This window comes from Podarcis gaigeae (assembly GCF_964106915.1).
Source record: "Podarcis gaigeae genome assembly, chromosome: 11".
Lineage (NCBI taxonomy): Eukaryota > Metazoa > Chordata > Lepidosauria > Squamata > Lacertidae > Podarcis > Podarcis gaigeae.
In genome coordinates, this window is record NC_139687.1 from 63,953,734 (window position 1) to 63,975,729 (window position 21,996).

The following is a 21,996-nucleotide window of genomic DNA, read 5'->3' on the forward strand; positions in this document are numbered from 1 at the left end:
CTTAAAAACTATGGTGATAATGGTAAACTCCTGGCAGATCTAGAATGAATCTTGAAATATAAAGAAATGGGAAAACTTTAAAAAAATAATGAATTGTGTACAGGATAACAAAATGCAAAACAGTACAATGAGAAGAACCAGAAGTTAGTGTCCAAGAGGTGTAATAGGTGGAATGGGTATTGTTTGTATTGTATGTATTGTTTAAGTTTTATGTAAATTAATATTAAAAAGGTAAAGGTAAAGGGGCCCCTGAGCATTAGGTCCAGTCATGACCAACTCTGGGGTTGCAGTGCTCATCTTGCTTTACTGGCCGAGGGAGCCGGCGTACAGCTTCCAGGTCATGTGGCCAGCATGACTAAGCCACTTCTGGCGAACCAGAGCAGCGCACGGAAATGCCGTTTACCTTCCCGCTGGAGTGGTACCTATTTATCTACTTGTACTTTGACATGCTTTCAAACTGCTAGGTTGGCAGGAGCAGGGACTGATCAAAGGGAGCTCACCCCGTCGTGGGGATTCGAACCACCAACCTTCTGATTGGCAAGCCCTAGGCTCTGTGATTTAACCCACAGCGCCACCCACATCCCTTACATTAATATTAAGTGATGTATAATAAAAGGTTATTTTTAAAAAAGAAAAAGATAGCCCTCTCCTCCTCTATGAGTTTGCCTAATCCTCTTTCGAAACCTGGGAGAGGGGCAAAGAACAGAATCATAAAAAACACATTGAAAGCAATTAAGAACTTCTGGGGCTATTTCTGGGTTGGGATGGCTGGCTGTGCTTTCTCCTTGAAGCGCAGGAGCCAAATTGGTTATTTACAGGCTGGGTTTCCCGTTTGCAGGGACGCCCCGTGACTTAGGGGCTCTCACGTGACTGCCGGCGTTCTCTTTTTATTGCTTCCATTACCTGGAGAGGGACGTGACCACAGCCACAAAGACCCTCTTTCCAGCAGCTCTTTCTGAGAGATATATGTCAGAATGGTTAGGAACTATAAGGCAAATGGCCTTGGCACTCAAGCCAACATACCGGGCAGGAAGATTTATTGAAAAGTCAGCTTTATTGAGGAGCTTTTGGAACGGCAGCATTGGAGATAATATCTCGCCCAACCTGCTGCTTTAAAAAGGAGAGTTGAAAAACAACTGGGGAGGATGTAGAACTGTTATTGGTAATCTTTCTTATGTTATAAAAATAGTAAATAAAAAATAAGTGAAAAGTCTCCATGGTGCTGTGTGGGGTCTCACTCCAACAAGCACTTGTGACGAGTTGATGCTGGAAAAGCAGCTTATTATTATTATTATTAATAATAATAATAATAATAATAATAATAATACCCCGCGCATCTGGCTGGGTTTTCCCAGCCACTCTGGGTGGCTTCCAACAAAATATTTAAAATACAATAAAACATCAGACATTAAAAGCTTCCCGAAACAGGGCTGCCTTCAGATGTCTTCTAAAAGTCAGGTAGTAGTTTATTTCCTTGACATCTGCTGGGAGGGCGTTCCACAGGGCGGGTGCCACCACCGAGAAGGCCCTCTGCCTGGTTCCCTGTAACCTCACTTCTCACAGTAAGGGAACCTCCAGAAGGCCCTCAGAGCTGTACCTCCGCATCCAAGCTGAATGATGGAGGTGGAGACGCTCCTTCAGGTCTACTGGGCCAAGGCCATTTAGGGCTTTCAAGGTCAGCACCAACACTTTGAATTGTGCTCGGAAATGTAGCTAAGGTGGTCCTGCTAGGGTTGCACTTTGCCCCTCTGACCCACCACAGACAGGGAGACGCGGCTCAACATGACCATTGCCTGCCCCATGTTGGTTCGTGTGACTGTCAGGCTATGGTACAGTCAGCATGGGAAAGGGGAGCCATGAGCAGCAGACTGTGGGACTGGCCTGGGATGTCATCCCGACCTGACTGAACAGAAACAGTTTCATAGAATGGCAGAGCTGGAAGATGCTCAAGAGGGTCATTTAGTCCAGCCCCTTGCAATGCAGGAATCACAGCTTAAGAGTCACAGCTTAAGAGGGGAGGGGTTGGGCAATCTCAAATGTTTCTTCTCCACAGACGCTGAAGAAGGTCGCCCTCTTCTTGGCTGTGTTGGTGACATCCTTTGCCTCCAGGAGGAACTGGAAGCGGATGGCGTATCCTTCCCAGTCTCCTGAGCTGAAGGGCATGAAGCTGTTCTCTGTCACCATTCTGGGTCCTTGGGTCCTGGAGCTGTAGCCTGGATGCGCGGTTGAAATATACCGTACTCAGAGTTGAGAGTGGATTCCATACTCTTTATTCAGCTCATAGTGGTGAGGAGGAATGAATGTTCCCCCAGAATGTCTGCTTTATATGCATTATTTACACAATGGGCCCCACGTGATTGGCTGATTCTGGGATTCTCCTGTAGGCCAATCAGGTTGCTTATTCACTTCCACCTGGAGCTGGATTGGGTGGCTCCTGTGGACCAATCAGACTGCTGCATTCTGGATCCTATTGTTCTAGGACCAATCAGACTGCTGCATTCTGAATCCTATTGTTCTAGGACCAATCAGACTGCTGCATTCTGAATCCTATTGTTCTAGGACCAATCAGACTGCTGCATTCTGAATCCTATTGTTCTAGGACCAATCAGACTGCTGCATTTTGGATCCTATTCAGATCAGTACATAACACCAGTGCAATGCTGTGTTGCCTGTGGCGGCTGTGTGCGGTGCGCGGCAGACAACTCAGCAGGATCCCACCTTCGTCGCCAGTGAAATATACTCGTAGTCCTGTAGTGGTTTCATGCTCTTTATTGCAGCTTTTAAAACAGTGATTGAATTGCCCCCCAAACCTTTTATATACATTATTTACACAATGAGTCCTGTCTGACTGGCGATTCTGCTTCCCTCCTGGAGCCTGATTGGTCTTTTCCTGCAGGCCAATCAGTCGTTGCATTCTAGGATCCTACCAGCCTAATAGGCTGATTAACTTCCTCCTGGAGCCTGATTTGTCTTCTCCTGCAAGCCAATCAGTTGTTGCATTCTACGATCCTACTTGCCTATTGTTCTAGGATCCAAGCTTAGTACCTAACACCTGACCAATGTCCATCCAAGCTCTCTATTCATATTATATTTGCAAAAACAAAGAAAGTCAATAGACTTGATGGCAGGATTTAAACAAACATTCACATTATTAGCATTAGAAAATGTTTAGAAGATAGTGAAATATAATGGTGTATTTACTGTTATTTTTATGTCTTTAGGCTTGATGTTATTAATAACTTTTTCTGTTAAGAGCAAAGTGGGTGAAAATAGAAACAAACCAGAAGCGGAAGTTGGGGGAAGCCTTGGAGAGGAGGGAGGGAGGAATATATAGTAAATGTTAAGAATTTGAGATGTATGTAATGAATGAAAAAGAAAAATGAATTTTTATTTTTTAAAAAATGTCCATCCAAGGTCTGTTTCAAAACATCCCAATGGAGGAGAGTCCACCACCTTCCGTCCCACTGTTGAATGGCCCTTACCTTCAGAAACTTCTTTCTAAGGTGGAGTCAGAATCTAATTCCCACCCTCCAGAGCAGGGGGAAACAAGCTTGCTCCATCTTCCATGGGACAGCCCTTCAGATATTTGATGGTGGCTTCAAATATTCTTGAGAGTCCCATGGACTGCAAGAAGATCCAACCTCTCCATTCTGAAGGAAATCAGCCCTGAGTGCTCACTGGAAGGACAGATCCTGCAGCTGAGGCTCCAAGACTTTGGCCACCTCATGAGAAGAGAAGACTCCCTGGGAAAGACCCTGGTTGTTGGGAAAGATGGAGGGCACAAGGAGAAGGGGATGGCAGAGGACAAGATGTTTGGACAGTGTTCTGGAAGCTACCAGCATGAGTTTGACCAAACTGTGGGAGGCAGTGGAAGACAGGAGTGCCTCGTGTGCTCTGGTCCATGGGGTCACGAAGACTCGGACACCACTAAACGACTAAACAACAACAAGTCCTATCACCTCTCATTCTTGTCTTCTCCCTCAACCATTCCTCATAAGGCTTAGTTTCCAGACCCTGGAGCCACAGGCCAGTCCACTGTCCCTCAGACCTTGTGGCAGGCACTGGGGGAGGGGAGCTGGAAGAAGAGGCGAGGGGGGCAAGTAGTCTTCCTCCCCACCACCCAGCCCTGGCTTCTCATGGGTAATAATAATAATAATAATAATAATAATAATTTTATTTATACCCCGCCCTCCCCAGCAAAGACCAGGCTCAGGGCGGCTAACACCAGATATAAAAACAATTGATTAAAATACAACTTAAAAACATGATTAAAATACAACATTAAAATGCAGGGTAGGCAAAGGGAGCTCGTCTGTTCTGCTTTCTGGCCCACAGGAGCACCAGGGCAGCGGTGGCAGCAGTGGCAGAGGGAAGATGAGTGGCACGAAAGGGCTGGCTCTGGAAGGGGGCTGCTTAAAATGGCACTCAGCCAGCTCAGCCCAGCCTCCTTCCCAGGGAGAAGCCAGGTGGAGGGAGGGAAGAGGCGCCGCCGCAGTTTGTGTGAGGGAAGGGGGGAATGGAATGGCGCAGGGAAAAAATGGCGCAGCCCGAATGAACAGAATCCCTACGCCAATCCACGGACAGTCTGTGGGCCGGATCCCGAAGGCAATTGGGCCTGATCCAGCCCACCACCCTTAGTTTGCCAATCCCTGCCCTGGATCATCTTGGTTGCCCTCCTCTGCACACCTCCCAGCTTGTCAATCTCCTTCTTAAATTGTGGTGCCCAGAACTGGACACAGGACTCCAGGTGGGGACTGACCAAGGCAGAATAGAGTGGGACTATGACTTCCCTTGATCTGGACATGAGACTTCTGTAGACGGGTGCAAGATGCACATGGAGGATGTGGCAGAGCAATGGTGTTTTTCAACTGAAGTAAGAATCCCAGAGGGACACGGGTGGTGCTGTGGGTTAAACCACAGAGCCTAGGACTTGCCGATCAGAAGGTCAGCGGTTTGAATCCCCGCAACGGGGTGAGCTCCCATTGCTCGGTCCCTGCTGCTGCCCACCTAGCAGTTAGAAAGCACGTCAAAGTGCAAGTAGATAAATAGGTACAGCTCCAGAGGGAAGGTAAACGGCATTTCCGTGCGCTGCTCTGGTTCGCCAGAAGCGGCTTAGTCATGCGGGCCACATGACCCGGAAGCTGTACACAGGCTCCCAGGCCACTAAAGCGAGATGAGTGCCACAACCCCAGAGTCGGTCACGACTGGACCTAATGGTCAAGGGTCCCTTTACCTTTTTAAGAATCCCTGGGAATGTGGAGCATCTATCTGGAGCTGATTTTAACCAGAGCAGGAGAACCAGCTCCTTTTATAGCAGGGTGTGTGGCCGGAGAAGGTTTTTTGGAGCCCCTGATCTAACCATGAAAGGTCTCTAGTTTCCTCTAGGCATTGTGGTGTGTTTATGGTCTTCGCTCGGCTCCGAAGGACAGTTGCTCTCCAGGGTACTTTGGGTGGCACTTGGGCAAAGGTCTGCCCAGAACCATCCCAGATGCCTGCAGTCATGAGAGGCACTCCCCTTCTCACCAGGCAGGTCCTTGCCCAGATGCGCCCAGAAGCCTCTCTCTCTGAACTGGCCCAGACTTGCTCTGCTCCACAGTCAGGGCTGCCAGGCTTTTATTTGCCTTGAGGCAGCACAAATTTCATAGCATCCATTAGGATTATTGTTATTAGCCCTGAGTAGGGAAGAATCGAAGGCTGACGAAGGCTAATTAATTCGTGGGGGGGGGATGATGGATGATGGATCAAGGAGCTGGCAGTCGGATGGGCCGGTTGAACGGCTGTTGATTTATTGGACGCATCACGTTGGGTTCACATGTCTGGTCTGCAGCATTTATCTAAGGGGCTGCGATTCCTGCTCAGAGACCAGGAAGATGGAGGAGAACCTCACAGTCCTTGCAAGGCCACCGTCAGAGCAGAAGGCCGAGGGCTGCACAGGGGAAATGAAGGCTCAGGAGAAGATTGACAGGCAATATTATAGATACTTTCAAATATCTGAAGGGATGACACATGGAAGATTTATTTATTTACTTACTTATTTATTGGATTTATGTACAGCCCTATACTCGGAGGTCTCAGACTGGTTCACAGAAAAGACCACAATATATAAAATCAAAATAAGAACAATAACACCCCCCAAAAGAGTCACATTTTAAAAGGTCATAGGATGTCACTCAGGTCAACCAAAGGCCTGGTTAAAAAGGAGCATTTTTGCCTGGCGCCTAAAGGTGTACAATGAAGACGCCAGTCAAACTTCCCTAGGGAGAGCATTCCACAGACGGGGAGCCACTGCAGAGAAGGCCCCGTTCTTGTGTTGCCACCCTCCAGACTTCTCGAGGAGGAGGCACACGAAGAAGGGCCTCAGAAGATGATCTCAGGGTCTGAGTAGGTTCATAAGGAAAGAGGCAGTCCTTGAGGTATTGCAGTCCTTAGCCATTTAAGGCTTTATAGGTCAAAACCAGCACTTTGAATTGGGCCCGGAAACTTATTGGTAGCCAGTGCAGTAAGATGGAGCAAACATAAGAAAAAAAGAGCCCTGCTGGAACAGGTTAATGGGCCACTAATGGTTTAGTTGTTAAGAGCGGTAGACTCGTAATCTGGTGAACTGTTTTCACGTCTCCGCTCCTCCACATGCAGCTGCTGGGTGACCTTGGGCCAGTCACACTTCTCTGAAGTCTCTCAGCCCCACTCACCTCACAGAGGGTTTGTTGTGGGGGAGGAAGGGAAAGGAGAATGTTAGCCGCTTTGAGAATCCTTAAAGGTAAAGGTAAAGGGACCCCTGGCCATTAGGTCCAGTCGTGACCAACTCTGGGGTTGCGGCACTCATCTCGCTTTACTGGCTGAGGGAGCCTGCGTACAGCTTCTGGGTCATGTGGCCAGCAGGACTAAGCTGCTTCTGGCGAACCAGAACAGTGCACGGAAACACCGTTTACCTTCCCGCTGGAGTGGTACCTATTTATCTACTTGCACTTTGACGTGCTTTCTAACTGCTAGGTTGGTAGGAGCAGGGACAGAGCAATGGGAGCTCACCCCATCATGGGGATTCGAACCTCCAACCTTCTGATCAGCAAGTCCTAGGCTCTGTGGTTTAACCCACAGCGCCACCCGCACATCCCTACTTGAGACTCCTTAGGGTACTGATAAAGCGGGATATCAAATCCAAACTCTTCTTCTTTTTCACAGTGGCTGACCAGAGTGGGAACCCCATAAGCAGGATTCACGCACGAGAGACCTCTCCCCTCTTGGAATTCCCCACAACTGGGATTCAGAAGCATTGCTGTGGAAGCAGAGTGTAGCCATTGTGGTTAGTAGACATCAGGAGTCCTTTCCTCCATGAATCCCGTTTTAGAGCCATCCAAATTTGTGGCCATGACTGCCTCCTGTGGGATTAGACAAACCCCAAAAGGATTTGATGAATTCACGGAAGAGTGGGCTATCAAAGGCAACTGGTCACAATGTCAATGCTCTGCCCTTCACTGTCAATGACACCAATGCTTCTGGACTCCAGCTGCTGGAAACCACAAGGGGGGGAGGGCAGGGCTATTGCGCTCAATCCTACTTGTGGGTTTCCCTCAACATCTGGTTAGCCAATCTGACAACAGGATCCTGCACTAGTTGGGCCATTGGCTTGATCCAGCAGGCTCTTCTTTGTAGCATCATAGAATTGTAGAGCTGGAAGGGACCCTTGTGGGAATGTTCAGGGGTGCAGGAGAGGATATATGGTGAGATTATATCCTAATCCAACTTGTGCTAACAAGTTCCCAAAATATCAGCAGAGTTTATGACATCCCCCCTTTAGGTTCACAATGGTAACGTGTGTACAGGTTCGCTAGAACCTCTATAATAATTACTCTGGTAATTTCCCCTTTGTTCCCTCTTAAAATGCAAGACAAGTCTTTATAAAAGCATAAAAGAGTTTACTCACGTTCTGTATCACAATATGATCCCAGAAGGCAGACAGGCTTAAAAAGGTAACATACTTTTAGAATCTATCTTATAGGAAGATAGTCCTTTCCTCCTCTTTTGGCTGAGAGCCAAGAGAGCATCCTGCTTCTTTGAAAGATGAAGATGAGAGAGAGAGATGGCTGCCTGCCCTGTGCTTTTAGTATTACCTGCACAGGTGAGGCCACACCCACCTGTCTGTCCCAGGAAGTTTACCTGCTTGCTGGACAGACATCCCTCCCCATGTTCTAACATGTACACTCTAGGAATGTTGTCATTGACTGCTCCTGTGTTTTACATCCCACAACCCTGAGGGTCAGCAAAGTTTACCCTGCCTGGACCGGTTCACTCCAGCAGAGATCCCTCCATGGGACGGATCATGCGAGCATGTGAGCGTGTGCGCCTGCATTTTCCAGAGTCGGAGTCTGCGCAGACGTGATTTCCGGCATCTGCGTCGGCGCAGATGTGATTTCTGGCATCTGTGTCTGTGCAGACACAATTTCCGGCACCACAAAAGTGAGTCCCTGCTCCGCGTTGTGCCGGTTTAGTGCAGCGTGCAGAGACTCGCTGAGCAGGCAGCTCGGTTCAGAGGCGGTTTGGGGGCTGGTTAAATTACCTCCATGGGCTGCTTTTGGCCCATGGGCCTTAGGTTGCTGACCCCTGTCTTAGTCCAACCCCGCAATGCAAGAATCTTAGCTAAAGCATCCATGACAGATGGCCATTTGACCTCAGCTTAAAAACCTCCAATGAAAGAGAGTCCACAGCTTCCTGAGAGAGCTCTTGCTGTCAGAAAGTTTTCCCTAATGTTGAGCCAGAGTCTCCTGTCTTGTCACTTGAAGCCATTGGTTTGAGTCCTACGCTCCTGAGCAGCAGAAAACAAGATTGCTCCATCTTCCATGTGACAGCCCTTTTGATATTTGAAGATGGCCATCATATCTCATGTCAGTCCCCTCTTATCCAGGCTAAACATATCATTCAGGCCTGGAGCAGACAGTGCAGGGTTGCAGAAACAAGCTCACACATTCCCTGTTGCATGCACCAAAATCTGAAGCTCAGAGCGGAGCTTTTCCCCCTCACCCGATGTGATTCAGGGGGCATTCCAAAATGGTTATAGGACAGCCTTGCCCTACCTGGTGCCCATCCAGAGGGCACCGGGTGGGGCAAGGAAAAGACTCAATGGTGCCCACAAATAAAGGCAGCTCACAGTGCATTAAAAGTCACGAGGGCACCCTGGAAACAATAGTACTAATAAAAGCTTGGAAGGCAATTAGATGCTAAAATGCAATATTTAACTGCTCAACAGCTCTCTAAACAATTTGCCTATTGTGCTTTTAAAAAAATTGCTTGCTTTCTAAAAACAACAGCAGCAGCAACCCCACAGAGCTGTTCCAGGCTGAGTTCAGGAGAAAATGCCATATGAAGGGGGTCTGTAGGAATTAGGGACCACTACAATTACAATTAGGGACACGGGTGGCGCTGTGGGTTAAACCACGGAGCCTAGGGCTTGCCGATCAGAAGGTCGCGGTTCGAATCCCCGTGACGGGGTGAGCTCCCGTTGCTCAGTCCCTGCTCCTGCCAACCTACCAGTTCGGAAGCACGTAAAAGTGCAAGTAGATAAAAAGGTACCGCTCCAGCGGGAAGGTAAACGGCGTTTCTGTGCGCTGCTCTGGTTCGCCAGAAGCGGCTTAGTCATGCTGGTCACATGACCTGGAAGCTGTACGCCGGCTCCCTCGGCAAGTAAAGTGAGATGAGCGCCGCAACCCGAGAGTCATCCGTGACTGGACCTAATGGTCAAGGGTCCCTTTACCTTCTCCTTTACAATTACAGTACTCCAGAGGGTAGAAACCAAACCAATGGATTCAGCTTACCAGCCAGAGAGTTTTAGGCTAAACATTAGGAAGAGCTTTCTACAACAGAGCAGACTCCTTCGGAAGGTGGTGGACTTTCCTTCCTTGGGGGTTTCTAAGCAGAAGTTGGCTACCCCACTGTCAGGGATCATTTAGCTTTGGTTCTTTCAATTCTACAATTCTATGTTTATTAGGAGGGGCGCGGGTGGCGCTTTGGGTTAAACCACAAAGCCTAGTGCCGATCAGAAGGTTGGCGGTTCGAATCCCCGCAACGGGGTGAGCTCCCGTTGCTCAGTCCCTGCTCCTGCCAACCTAGCAGTTTGAAAGCACGTCAAAGTGCAAGTAGATAAATAGGTACCGCTCCAGCGGGAAGGTAAACGGTGTTTCCGTGCGCTGCTCTGGTTCGCCAGAAGCGGCTTAGTCATGCTGGCCACATGACCTGGAAGCTGTACACTGGCTCCCTCGGCCAATAAGGCGAGATGAGCGCCGCAGCCCCAGAGTCATCCGCGACTGGACCTAATGGTCAGGGGTCCCTTTGCCTTTACCTATGCTTATTAGGGGGAGGGGGCACATCCCCTAAGCCAGACAAGTCCAAGGCATGTGGGGACCGTATCAATTAACAACAGCCACTTGAAGTGTAGCAAAGAAATGGTTCTCTCAGGGGCTGCCAACGTGGGGCCCCCCCAGAGGCTGCTAACCGACAGCAACCCATCATCTCTGAGCACGGGCCATGCTGTCTGGGGTGGGTGGAAACTGCAGCCCAATGACATCTAAAGGGCACCGCATGGGCTCCTGCGATTTTGGCCTGTATTCAAAGCTATATTCATAACACATTTTGCTAGCAAGAGGGAGGGGAGGGCACGCGCTTCCCTTTGCATAACACCAGGCACAGCTCTCCACAATATGTTAAGCGGGGGGGGGGGAAGCTCTGCGATGGATCTCTCCGGCTCAGCAGTGTCATTGTCTGTACATCAGCAGCTATCACCTCCTCCCTCAGACAAACAGACCGTGCATACAATGCAATTCCTAGGAGCAACAACAGCGGCAGAAGGCTGCCTCTCTGGCCCCCTGGAGAGAGCAAGAAAGGTTCAGCGGCGCCCCGGGGGGATCATGCAAGCACCCCCGGTGCGCGTCTGCCACGTCCCACTCCAGCCAGCAGCCACGGGTTGCTTTCTGTGCCAAGGCTTGCATTAACACGCTCGGGTGCTCCGGACAGGGGTGACCCCATTTATCTCTGTAGACCTTCCCACCCTCCAGTGAAGATGGGAACATTAATGATATTCATTGCTGGGAGTTCATTTCCATTCCTTCCGCCGGAGAGGCAAAGCTGGAACGTGTCATTACAGAGTGCATGCAACATTTACAAGCAGGACCATAGACCGCTCCATCCTGGGCACGGGGAGGGGATCATGTGGAAAGGACGAAATGCACAGTCTCTCTCTCTCTCTCTCTCTCTCACACACACACACACACACGCCTGGCACCAGCAGCAACAAGCCAAGGCTGGGGGTGTTTTGTAAGAGCAAGAAAAGCTGGGACTGGGCACAGAATTCAGCATCTGAAGTTCAATTCTATTTAAAAGGGGGGAAGGCTAAGTTTCTAGTCCTTATGGTGGTGGGGATATTCTTGAAAGGGTGTGAGTAATACATGGTAAATCTATATCTATATCCATACCCATATCTATATATCTCTTTATATCTATATCTAGCTATCTAGCTATATACAGTGGTACCTCTGGTTGCAAATGGGATCCGTTCTGGAGGCCCGTTCACAACATGAAAAGAGCGCAACCTGAAACGCTGTATCTGCGCAGGTGCGCGGCGCAATTTGGTGCTTGTGCACATGCGTGAAGCGCAATTTGATGCTTGTCCACGTGCATGAGCGGCGAAACCTGGAAGTAACCCTTTCTGGTACTTCCGGGTCGCCGCGGGACGTAACCTGAAAGAATGTACAGTGGTACCTCGGGTTAAGAACTTAATTCGTTCCGGAGGTCCGTTCTTAACCTGAAGTACCACTTTAGCTAATGGGGCCTCCCGCTGCTGCCGCGCCACCGGAGCACAATTTCTGTTCTCATCCTGAAGCAAACTTCTTAACCCGAGGTACTATTTCTGGGTTAGGGGAGACTGTAACCTGAAGCGTCTGTAACCCGAGGTACCACTGTAACATGAAGCAAATATAACATGAGGTATGACTGTATATATATCTCAAAGCTAGCACTCAGAGGCATTTTCAGGGGTCAGCAGACAGACCCCCCAATGTATTCCACGAAGCAGGGGAAATCATACAAAATGAGAAAATGTAACTGTGATTATGTGTAATTTGCACAATACCTACGGTTGGCATAATTCAGCTTGCGGTAACCATGGTGTGGGGTTTATTCTTCAGGGGCAAGGAAATATGTCTTCAGTGCAGAGGTACCCCAATAATACCATGGCAAATGCCTCTCCTAGAAGCAGCTCTCCCCTCATATTTCTCAGCTGGGAAAATATTGCATCAAAGAGCCTCAAAACACCCAAGGGAGAAGAAATTCTCTGTTTCCCATTTGCTCTGCTTATCTATTTCATTCCTGAAATGCTCTTACAGTTTGGGAATGTTTTTCCTGATGTCGTAGAAATGTCCCTTCTGTGTAATATGAACCCTCTGCCATTTCTTTCCCTATTGCAGCAGGGGCCAGGGAAAGAAGGGAAACTTCAGAGCAAGCACTCCGATGGATCAGGCTGCCAAACAAGAGATATGTGTCCCTGCCCGACTTTCCCAGAGGTAACCATCATCTTGTGGGCTTTGCCCCCACGATCAAGCAAGTGTAATAATAATAATATGTTATTTGTACCCTGCCCTCCCCGATCAGGACCAGGCTCAGGGCGACTAACATCAAAGTTGTTGTTGTTTAGTCGTGTCCGCCTCTTCGTGACCCCCTGGATCAGAGCACGCCAGGCACTCCTGTCTTCCACTGCCTCCCACAGTTTGGTCAGACTCATGCTGCTAGCTTCGAGAACACTGTCCCACCATCTCGTCCTCCATCGTCCCCTTCTCCTTGTGCCCTCCATCTTTCCCAACATCAGGGTCTTTTCCAGGGAGTCTTCTCTTCTCCTGAGGTGGCCAAAGTCTTGGAGCCTCAGCTTCAGGATCTGTCCTTCCCGTGAGCACTCAGGGCTGATTTCCTTCAGAATGGAGAGGTTTGATCTTCTTGCAGTCCATGGGACTCTCAAGAGTCTCCTCCAGCACCAGAATTCTAACATTGAAGTATGATACATTAAAAGCATAAATCAAACAACTGATTAAAATACATCTTAAAATCAACAGAAACAACTCCTAGCAATGCTTGATTTATAACCTAGAACACAACTACTTTATAATATAATCATGGGACATTCAGCAAGTATAAAACAATGCAGCTACATAAGAATATAATTATAAATGAATCTTAAGTATGTATACAAACTCAATGAGAGGTGTGAAGTGTAGAAGGGGAAAGGTGCCAGCCACCTAGTGGCAGAGCACCCAGGTCCCCCTAACTGGGATTTCCATTTCAAAGGTGAGGCTCGCAACAAAATGTAGCAGCACTGTGCACTCCTACGGTTCCAACCAGCCAGACGGGACCCCTTCTTCCAGGATACTCCATTCCATTACTCTTTCCACCACTGCCGGTCATTCCATAATAAATATGGCATGCTCAGTCTTCATTGGGCTGGGGGGTTTGTGGGTGGGTGGGGGGTCCCTCTCAGTGGAGATTTTCCGCAATGAAGACTCTTCTGTTCTTCTGCAAAATCTGGGTTTCCATCGAGCGATCTGACTCTTCTTTCTTGTGCATGGATTGGAACATCTGAATCAGCAAAGAGCATCCGCAGGATCAGGCCAGTGGCCCGCCTAGTCCAGCATCCTGTTCTCACAGTGGCCAACTGGATGCGCAGATGGGAAACTAGCAAGCAGAGCAACCAAGCACCAGAGCAACTCTCCCCTCTTTTGGTTTCCAGAAACTGATATTCAGGAGTATCGCTGGAGGCAAAGCATAGTCGTCCTGGCTAGTAGCCCATCAATAACCCCTTCTCCTCCATGAATTTGTCTGATTCTCCTTTCAAGCCATCTGGGTTAGTGGTCATCCCTGTCTCCTGTGGGAGGGAGTCCCAGGGTATAAATATACACTATGCAAAGAAGCACCATCTTTTTTAAAAAATATATAATTTTATTAAAGATTTCTTAATTTACAAAAATGCATGTGTTGTCCCTTTTTTCATGTGTTGTCCCAGAAGGCAGACTTAGCTTAGAAAAGTAACATACACCTGGAAACTATCTCATAAGGAGACAGTCCCTTTGTCCTCTCCTGGCTGGAGGCCAAGAGAGCATCTTTGGCTAAGCAGATGTTGCTTCTTTGACGCTGTAGTCAAAGAGAGAGAAATGGCTGCCCTGCCCTGTGCTTTTGTCATTACCTGCATAGGTGAGGCCACGCCCACCTCTAGTCACATGCAGAGGAAGTCTGTCCCAGCCCAGAAGGAAACAGGAAGTTGACCTGCTGGCTGGACAAACATCCCTCCCCATGTGTAAACATGTTCACTCTAGGAATGTTGTACTTGACTGCTCTTGTGTTTCTCATCCCACAGACATTAGTATTGTATACAATGTTAGGTTAGGAAGAAAAGGGGGGAAGAGAAGGAGAGGGGAATGGTGAGTGGGGTGGGCTTGGGTGGCAATGCTTCAATTCTTCTCCTTAGTGTATGTGTGGGGTTTTGTGTCAGCGTCACTTTTGTGGGTTCTCTTTACTATTCTTTTGTTGTATTCCTTTGCTGGTGCCATCTTGACTGCATCAGGGGCCACATTTGGAGCAGAGAACCATTTTGCTGTTAGCATATAGGAGAGGGGACAGGCCTTGGAAATGCTTTGGTCCAAGACCCTGGAGAGCAGCTGCCAGCCAGATTTGGTTGTGATGTGCTAGGAAAAGCCAAAGGTTTGTCTCAGCATAGATTGCTCATGGGGACCAAGGAATTCAGGCTCCTTCTCCCTACCTGGCCCATTCCACAAGGCCTGCTTATTGTCCCTGGGCCAGATATCCCAGCCAGCCCTGTCCATCCCATCCTCGGTCCTTTGATCATCTTTATCGCTCTCCGCTGACTCCTGTCCAGCTGGCGCCAACCTCCTTCCTAAGTGCCCGCAGCGTGATTGAAGGGAGGGGTTTCTGCATCTCCAGCCATCGCTCTGGAGTAGCTGTGCAGCCGGACACCAGGAAGCTTGTGGCTTTGATGCATTAGGAGCACTTGCAAAAAAACAGCCCTGTCTTGCCACGAATTGATGCTTCTCTTCCTCGCCACCCACTGCCTGCAGGCGTTTCCATGGCACTGGGTGCCCGGGAAGAAGCAAGAGGCTTTGGCAGGCTGGAGCTCTTAGGGTGGGAGAATCACAGAATCTTAGAGATGGTAGGGACCCCCAAGGGTCATCTAGTCCCACCCCAAAAAAGTAGGAATAGGAGCAAAAGAATCCCTAACAGAAAACCATCCAACCTCTGCTTATAAACCTCCCATGAAGTCCACTACCTTCAGAGGGAGTCCACTCCACTGCCAAAGAACTCTTGGCATCAGAAAGTTCTTGCTAATGTTTAGTTGGAATCTCCTTTGTTGTCATTTGAATCCATTGGTTCAGGTCCTCCCCTCTGGAGAAGCAAAACAAACTTGTTCCATCTTCCATGTGGAAGAGCTTCCATCTTCAGTTATTTGAAGATGGCCACCATCTTCTCTTCTGCATGGTGCTGGGACCCACAGTATCTCCAGGGCCATTTCTCTTCCCAAAGACAGGTTCTTCCAGACCCAAAGCTACCTACCCAGCCCTCTTCTTATATGGGGTGCCTCCAAAAGGATGAGATCCCACCATGTGTCCCCACCACCACAGCTGCCCCAGCTCAGCAAGGGACCAGGCAGCATGGCTAAACTATGGAACTCCCTCCCACAGGAGTTCCAGTAGAAGAAGTGAAGCATTGCCACCCGACCCCACCCCACTCACCATTCCCCTCTCCTCCTCTTTCCCCCCTTTTCTTCCTAATCTAACACTGTATACAACACTAGACTGCTTTAAAAGAGGAATAGACAAATTCACGGAGGAGACAGCTGTCAATGGCTACTGCCCCCCTCCAAATGCAAAGTTCTCTTTCTTTAAGGAAGGGGTTGTAACCCTGCAGGCATGATTCCTCTCCCTAGGTGATTTTGGGTGGAAGACTTTGAAAAGACTGTAACAGTCATTCTGTAGAAAAAAAAATCCTAGGGTGCTAAATTTGTATTTTGAAAGGGGGGGTTGGTTGCCCCCCCCAAGTGTGCCTGGAATGTTCTATCTGCAGTAAGAGTGCAAATCCCGAGTCAAGTCTGTGAGTCACGTGAAATTACCGGTACATTGTAATCTGACAGAGAGGTCCACTTTTCCACTTCTAGTGAAACCTGAAGGAGGATCTGTCCATGGTGCTAGCAGGAAAGGAAAGGCCTGTGAGTTTGCCGCCCTTTCAGACTCGCCTGGAACACCTCCAGATTCATGCATGGGATGTACATGAATCCTCAAATTCATTAGTCAGTTTCTCTGTGAAACGGGCAAGTTGACCGGCTTCCCACTGAATTTCCAGTGACCAAATATCAAAATTGCACACACGTTGTTTCTTATTGCAAAGTTGGCCTACTATACACTTTTGTTAAATAACAGCGGAATGTTTGTATCATGCTTTAGGGTATTCACAGTGCTGCACATTCATTATCTAGTTGCAAGTCATAGAAGCAGCTGTTTTTGTTATCCCCCATTTTGCAGAGGAAAAGACTGAGGCTGAGAGAACGGCTTGTCTACGGCCACCAATTCAGCGATGGACCAGCGGTAGCTTCCTGACCCCCAGTTCCAGCCTCTCTGCCACTATCGGCTGCAACAGCTATTACAACTTTCTATATATTTTGTATGCAGAGACAGGGCTTGTGGTCGCATACATTTCCAACGGAAGATTTTGTCTGGCGACTGAATGCATTTGTGCATTTGGGGAGAAAGGTGTGCTTCCTGCACGCTTGCCCCTGCTTGTTATAATCCATGTCTCTTGTGACAAAAGAATTCAGAACACCCTGTGGTTCAAACTGCAGCCCCCACCCCCAAAACAGCCCCACCATTCTCCACCCTGTCAGTGGCTTCTTAGCATTCTGCAGCTTCCATTTCTTGGCTGACCAAAAGTAAGGCCTGATTGCAGATTCTTGGGCCCTGCTGAGCCAGCAAGCTCCAAAGCTAATTCTACATTCATTAGGCACAGTCTGCTGGTAGGAAGCTTTTTTGCCAGATAAAGATTTCAGAGGATCACACTGGCAGGGAGAAGGGGCAGGAGGGAGGGCCTCAGCTCACAGACAGGACTGCGGGCTATGAAAACCTTCTGTGCCGACAGTCACTTCAAAGCCCATGGTACAGGTGGAGGAATGGCTGTTTGCAAAGAAAGGGATGGCAGGCAGGGGAAAGAGGCCTTTCTCTAAGCAGGCGTGATGCAGCAGTTAACACTTCTAAACAGTGGCAGAGATGCTTCCCTGGTTGCCAGCCTTGCCACCAGAGGATCTGCTGTTTACCTGACTTTGAACATCAAAGGTTCGGCAGAGTTATGGGGGAAACAAGGAATGTTTCGAAGGCCCCAAAGGAGCAGATTGTCTGGGGCACAACCTTGAACACAATCTTGTCCATATACTGGAAAATATCACAGAGAGATACATGGAAATAAGGGAAGTAAAGATTAAAAACCACCCTGCGTTGAAGGGTTTGCAAAAGGAAAGCTAAAGGATGCACTTAACCCTGGCTTGCAAGTTACCAACTGGTGTTGTCCACTCTACAAGAGACTGGAGGTCCATTTCTGTCACCAGAGAGCCACAGTTCCCTGCAGCTCACCTCCCTTGTTAAAGCCAAGATTTTGAGGGTGGGGGAGTACCCTGTTAATGTTGTTGTTGTTGTTAATTCAACTCATACACTGCCCTATACCCAGAGGTCTCAGGGCGGTTCACAACAACACCACAGCATATAAAATCAAACCAAAAGCAGTAACTCAATAACGCCCCCCCCAAAAAAAACACATTCTAAAAGGGTTTGGATGTCAATAAGATCATCAAAAGGCCTGTTTAAAAAGGAATGTTTTTGCCTGGCACCTAAAGGTGTATAATGAAGGCGCCAGTCGAACTTGGGGAGAGCATTCCATAGATTAGGAGCCACTGCAGAGAAGGCCCCGTTGTTGTGTTGCCACCCTTCGGACCTCTCGAGGAGGAGGCACACAAAGGAGTGCCTCAAAAGATGATCTCAGGGTCCGGGAAGGTTCATATGGAAAGAGGCAGTCCTTGAGGTATTGCGGTCCTGAGCCATTTAAGGCTTTATAGGTCAAAACCTAGGCTTTATAGGACAAACCTAGACAGCATCTTAAAAAGTAGAGACATCACCTTGCCAACAAAAGTCCGTATACTAAAAGCTATGGTTTTCCCAGTAGTGATGTATGGAAGTGAGAGCTGGACCATCAAGAAGGCTGATCGCCAAAGAATTGAAGCTGAGGCTCCAAGACTTTGGCCACCTCTTGAGAAGAGAAGACTCCCTGGAAAAGACCCTGATGTTGGGAAAGATGGAGGGTACAAGGAGAAGGGGACGACAGAGGACGTATTTGAGGTGTGCTCTGGTCCAGGGGGTCACGAAGAGTCGGACAGGACTAAACGACTAAACAACAACAACAGGTCAAAACCAGCACTTTGACTTGGGCCCAGAAAAGTTGCACACACAGAGAATACGTTCAAATGTGCTTTCTTCTTCGGGCTGAGAATAAGTTCAGGGACTGCACCTTGTCTCAAACCCTCAAGCTGCATTTTATTAAAATTCAAAGCAGCAAGGAACACAGCAAGCCCCCTGTGGCCCTCAAGCTGTTGGCACAGACATTTTCTTGTAAACAAACAGGCAACGGATCTCGCTCGTGCCAGTCACCCGCAGCCAAAGGCCAGCTGGTTCTGCAATTCCTAAAGATAGGTTGGTCCCGCTCTGCAGGGCAGGAGGCTGCCATTGGCTCTCACTCTCTGTTTTCCTTAAGAAATTTTTGACCCTCGCTTTCAATGCAAAGGGTCCTCAGGGCAGCTGGCAGCAGATTCAACAAAGACGGTAAGGATCCTTCTTTTAAAAAACAACAGAAATAAAGCAGGAGAGCAAATACGCCAGTGAGAAATAATAAAACACCAGCTAAGATGTGGTGAGAGGAAGAGAAAAGGACATTAATGACCCTTGCAAGTTCTGATGAAGAGAAAACCCTTTCGCTCTTTCTCCTCATCAGGCACAGCACAGAGAAGGGCCTCTGAGGATGACTCTGTCATGGACACTTCAGGTGCCACCCAGACCCCTTTGTTGTTGTTTAGTCGTTTAGTCGTGTCCGACTCTTTGTGACCCCATGGACCAAAGCATGCCGGGCACTCCTGTCTTCCACACCCAGACCCCTTAGGGTTTTGTAAGTCAAGACGAGCTCCCTGCCTTGGGCCCAGAAACAAACCAGAAACCAGAAAAAGGTTGGGGGTTTTTAACAGCATCATAGAGTTAGGAGGGAACACAGGGGTCATCTAGCCCAACCCCCTGCAATCACAGCTAGAGGGTCCCCAACAGAGGACCATCCAACCTCTGTCTGAAAACCTCCAGCAAAGAAGAGTCTGCCCCCTTGCAGGGGAGTCCATTCCACTGTTGAACTGCTCTTACCACCAGAAAGAGATTCCTAATGTTTAGTCAGCCTCTTTTCTTGTCATTTGAATCCACTGGTTTGAGTCCTCCCTTCTGGAACAGCAGAAAACGAAGCTTGCTCCATCTTCCAGGTGACAGCCCTTCAGATGCTTGAAAATGACCATCGTCACCTCTCTGCCTCCTCTTGTCCAGGCTAAACATGCCCTACCTGGAGATGATGCTGGGCAATGGTCTCGGAACCTTTTGAATGCCAGACAGGTGTCCTGCCACTGAGCTGCTGTGACCCATTCCAAAAAGGGCAATATAACTTTGTTCCTTCCCCCCCTCCACACACACACACCTGCTCCCTGCCCATCACCTGAGCATTCAGCCTGGAGAGAAAGAGGCGCAGCCCAGATGGGCTGGCGGTGTGTTTTGCTGTTCCTCACATCGCCGGTTTGAGTTGGGCTCTGAGGTCCCCTTTGGCCAACTAGCAAAGAACCCTGTCGTCGGCAAGAGAGCGAGAGTCACCGCAAGTGGGAACATGGTGAGGAAGCGAGATAAAGTAAACTAATTAATAGTCCCTGTTTCATTCACAGCCGGAATGGGGGGGGGCGGATCTTACATCAGTGAGGCTGATCTTTCCCCACAGCTTGCCTTCATCTGTAGCTGCCTGTCTGACTGGATGCTGTGATGACGGGCAGTGGCAAGAAGCTGGAGCAGAGATTCTGCAAACCAGATGAGAGAGTTGCCCGGCTGAACCAAGAGGGGACGGCTGCCTCCCTCACCATAATCTTAATTAAATGGCAAAAAGGCAGGAGATGTCAGGCCATATTTTAGTTGGGGAGGGAGGGGATAAAACCAGCAAAGCTGTGACAAGAGAGATATTGCTAATAAGGGTCTCCAGAGAACTGTCAGCGGAGGAAATAGCTGCCTCATGCGGTTACGAACAGAGGGCTGAAAGAAATTATTAAAACTTCACTGTGTTGCACAGAGATACTTTGCTGGAGTCTTCGGTTGCCCATTTATAGGCATCGTGCGTGCCTTTGGCAGAGGGACCATCTCATTCTCCACTGCCACAAACCAGTCTGGAAAATAAGCCATATGAGGAATGGTTGAGGCATTTGGGTATGTTTAGCCTTGAGAAAAGAAGGCTGATAGGTGATATACGAGTCATAGGACTGTCACATGGAAGATGGAGCAAGCTTGTTTCCAACTGCTCTGGAAAATAGGATGAATTCAAACCAAGGGATTCAAGTTACAAGAAAGGAGACTGCAACTAAATCATGAAATAGACTCCCTTCGAAGTGGGTGGACTCCCCTTCATTGGAGGCTTTTAAAAAACCTGAAAAGTTGGGTGTCCATCTGTCGGGGTTCTTTCAACATGGGCGGGGTCCCTTTCAACTCTGCAGTTCTATGAGAGTTGTGTTTGCCAATGACAAACCCAGGGCAACTGGGTATAAAATCCCCAGGAACAAAACACGGCGAAGGCCGAGATACTGATCCATGAGGCATTCCATGTTGGCCCTTTCCCTCCTGCCTTTACTCCGCAGCCAGAAGCCATAGTGCTTCTGAATACCACTTGCGGGCAGTTTCAGCTGGAGAGAGTGTCGCTCTCACACTCTGGGCTTCCCAAAGGGCCGTCTGGTTGGCCATTGTGGGAACAGGATCCTGGCCTAGATGGGCCACTGGCCTAATCCAGCAGGTCTCTTATTCTAGCATACAAAACATATGACAATATTTATATACACATCCATTGTTGAACCATTGTCTTCTAGATCAAATCCTGCTGCGTATCGATTTCATTCTTTGTAAGTGACTAATATTATAATTACCCGTGCTACAGATCACTCATATTCTTTCAACATCTGTTACATCTCCTCTCAGCTGCAGCAAAGCATTAGATCGTTGTAATTCTGCTCCATATATGTGGCATTAAAGGAACCTCTAAGCTTTCAAACTCCAGCCCCACCTCGTCATCTAGCCAAAAGCGAAGCTGCCATGCACCTCGTCCAGAATTAGTTACAGAAACATTTTCATTCTGAGCTCAAAGAGGACAGGATCACACCCCAGAATGGAAGTGAAGGGTGATGTCAGCCTAAGGCTGCAGGGATCTGAGTCCATGTTCTCTCTCCATTATTGTGATGGCCTGGGACTCAGACTCGGAACCAGAGGAGACTCAGTCTGCACCGGATCCTTTGCCTCAGACATCATCTGAACCAAGTCTGGGGCCTGATCCTGAAGAGTCCCAGTCTGCACAAGTTCCCCTGCAACAAACACCAGCTGGGCTGAGTCAGGGGCCTGAGCCTGCCCTGGCTCCAGATGTGGGGATGACCTCGTTGCCTCCAGCTGGGCCATCACTTACAGCTGGGTCAGGGGAGGCTGAGGCGGCCCCTGGGTCTAGGAACCCACCAATGTCTCCGTCTCCTGAGCTGCAGAGACGAAGGTCTGAGAGAAGGAGAGACCTGAGTACTCGCAGGAGGAGTGCTCGCCTTTGGGCGAGACAGGGAGATGAGTCGACAGGGGATCAGGACCGTCTGCTACACCGACAGAGATA

General features: G+C 48.8%; 1 long non-coding RNA gene across 1 annotated transcript in view; it reads right to left on the reverse strand.

Moving 5' to 3' along the window:
* The window catches only part of LOC310827245, a 53,641-nt gene that overhangs the window by 19,853 nt on the left and 11,792 nt on the right, over positions 1 to 21,996 (reverse strand). The window lies entirely within an intron of this gene.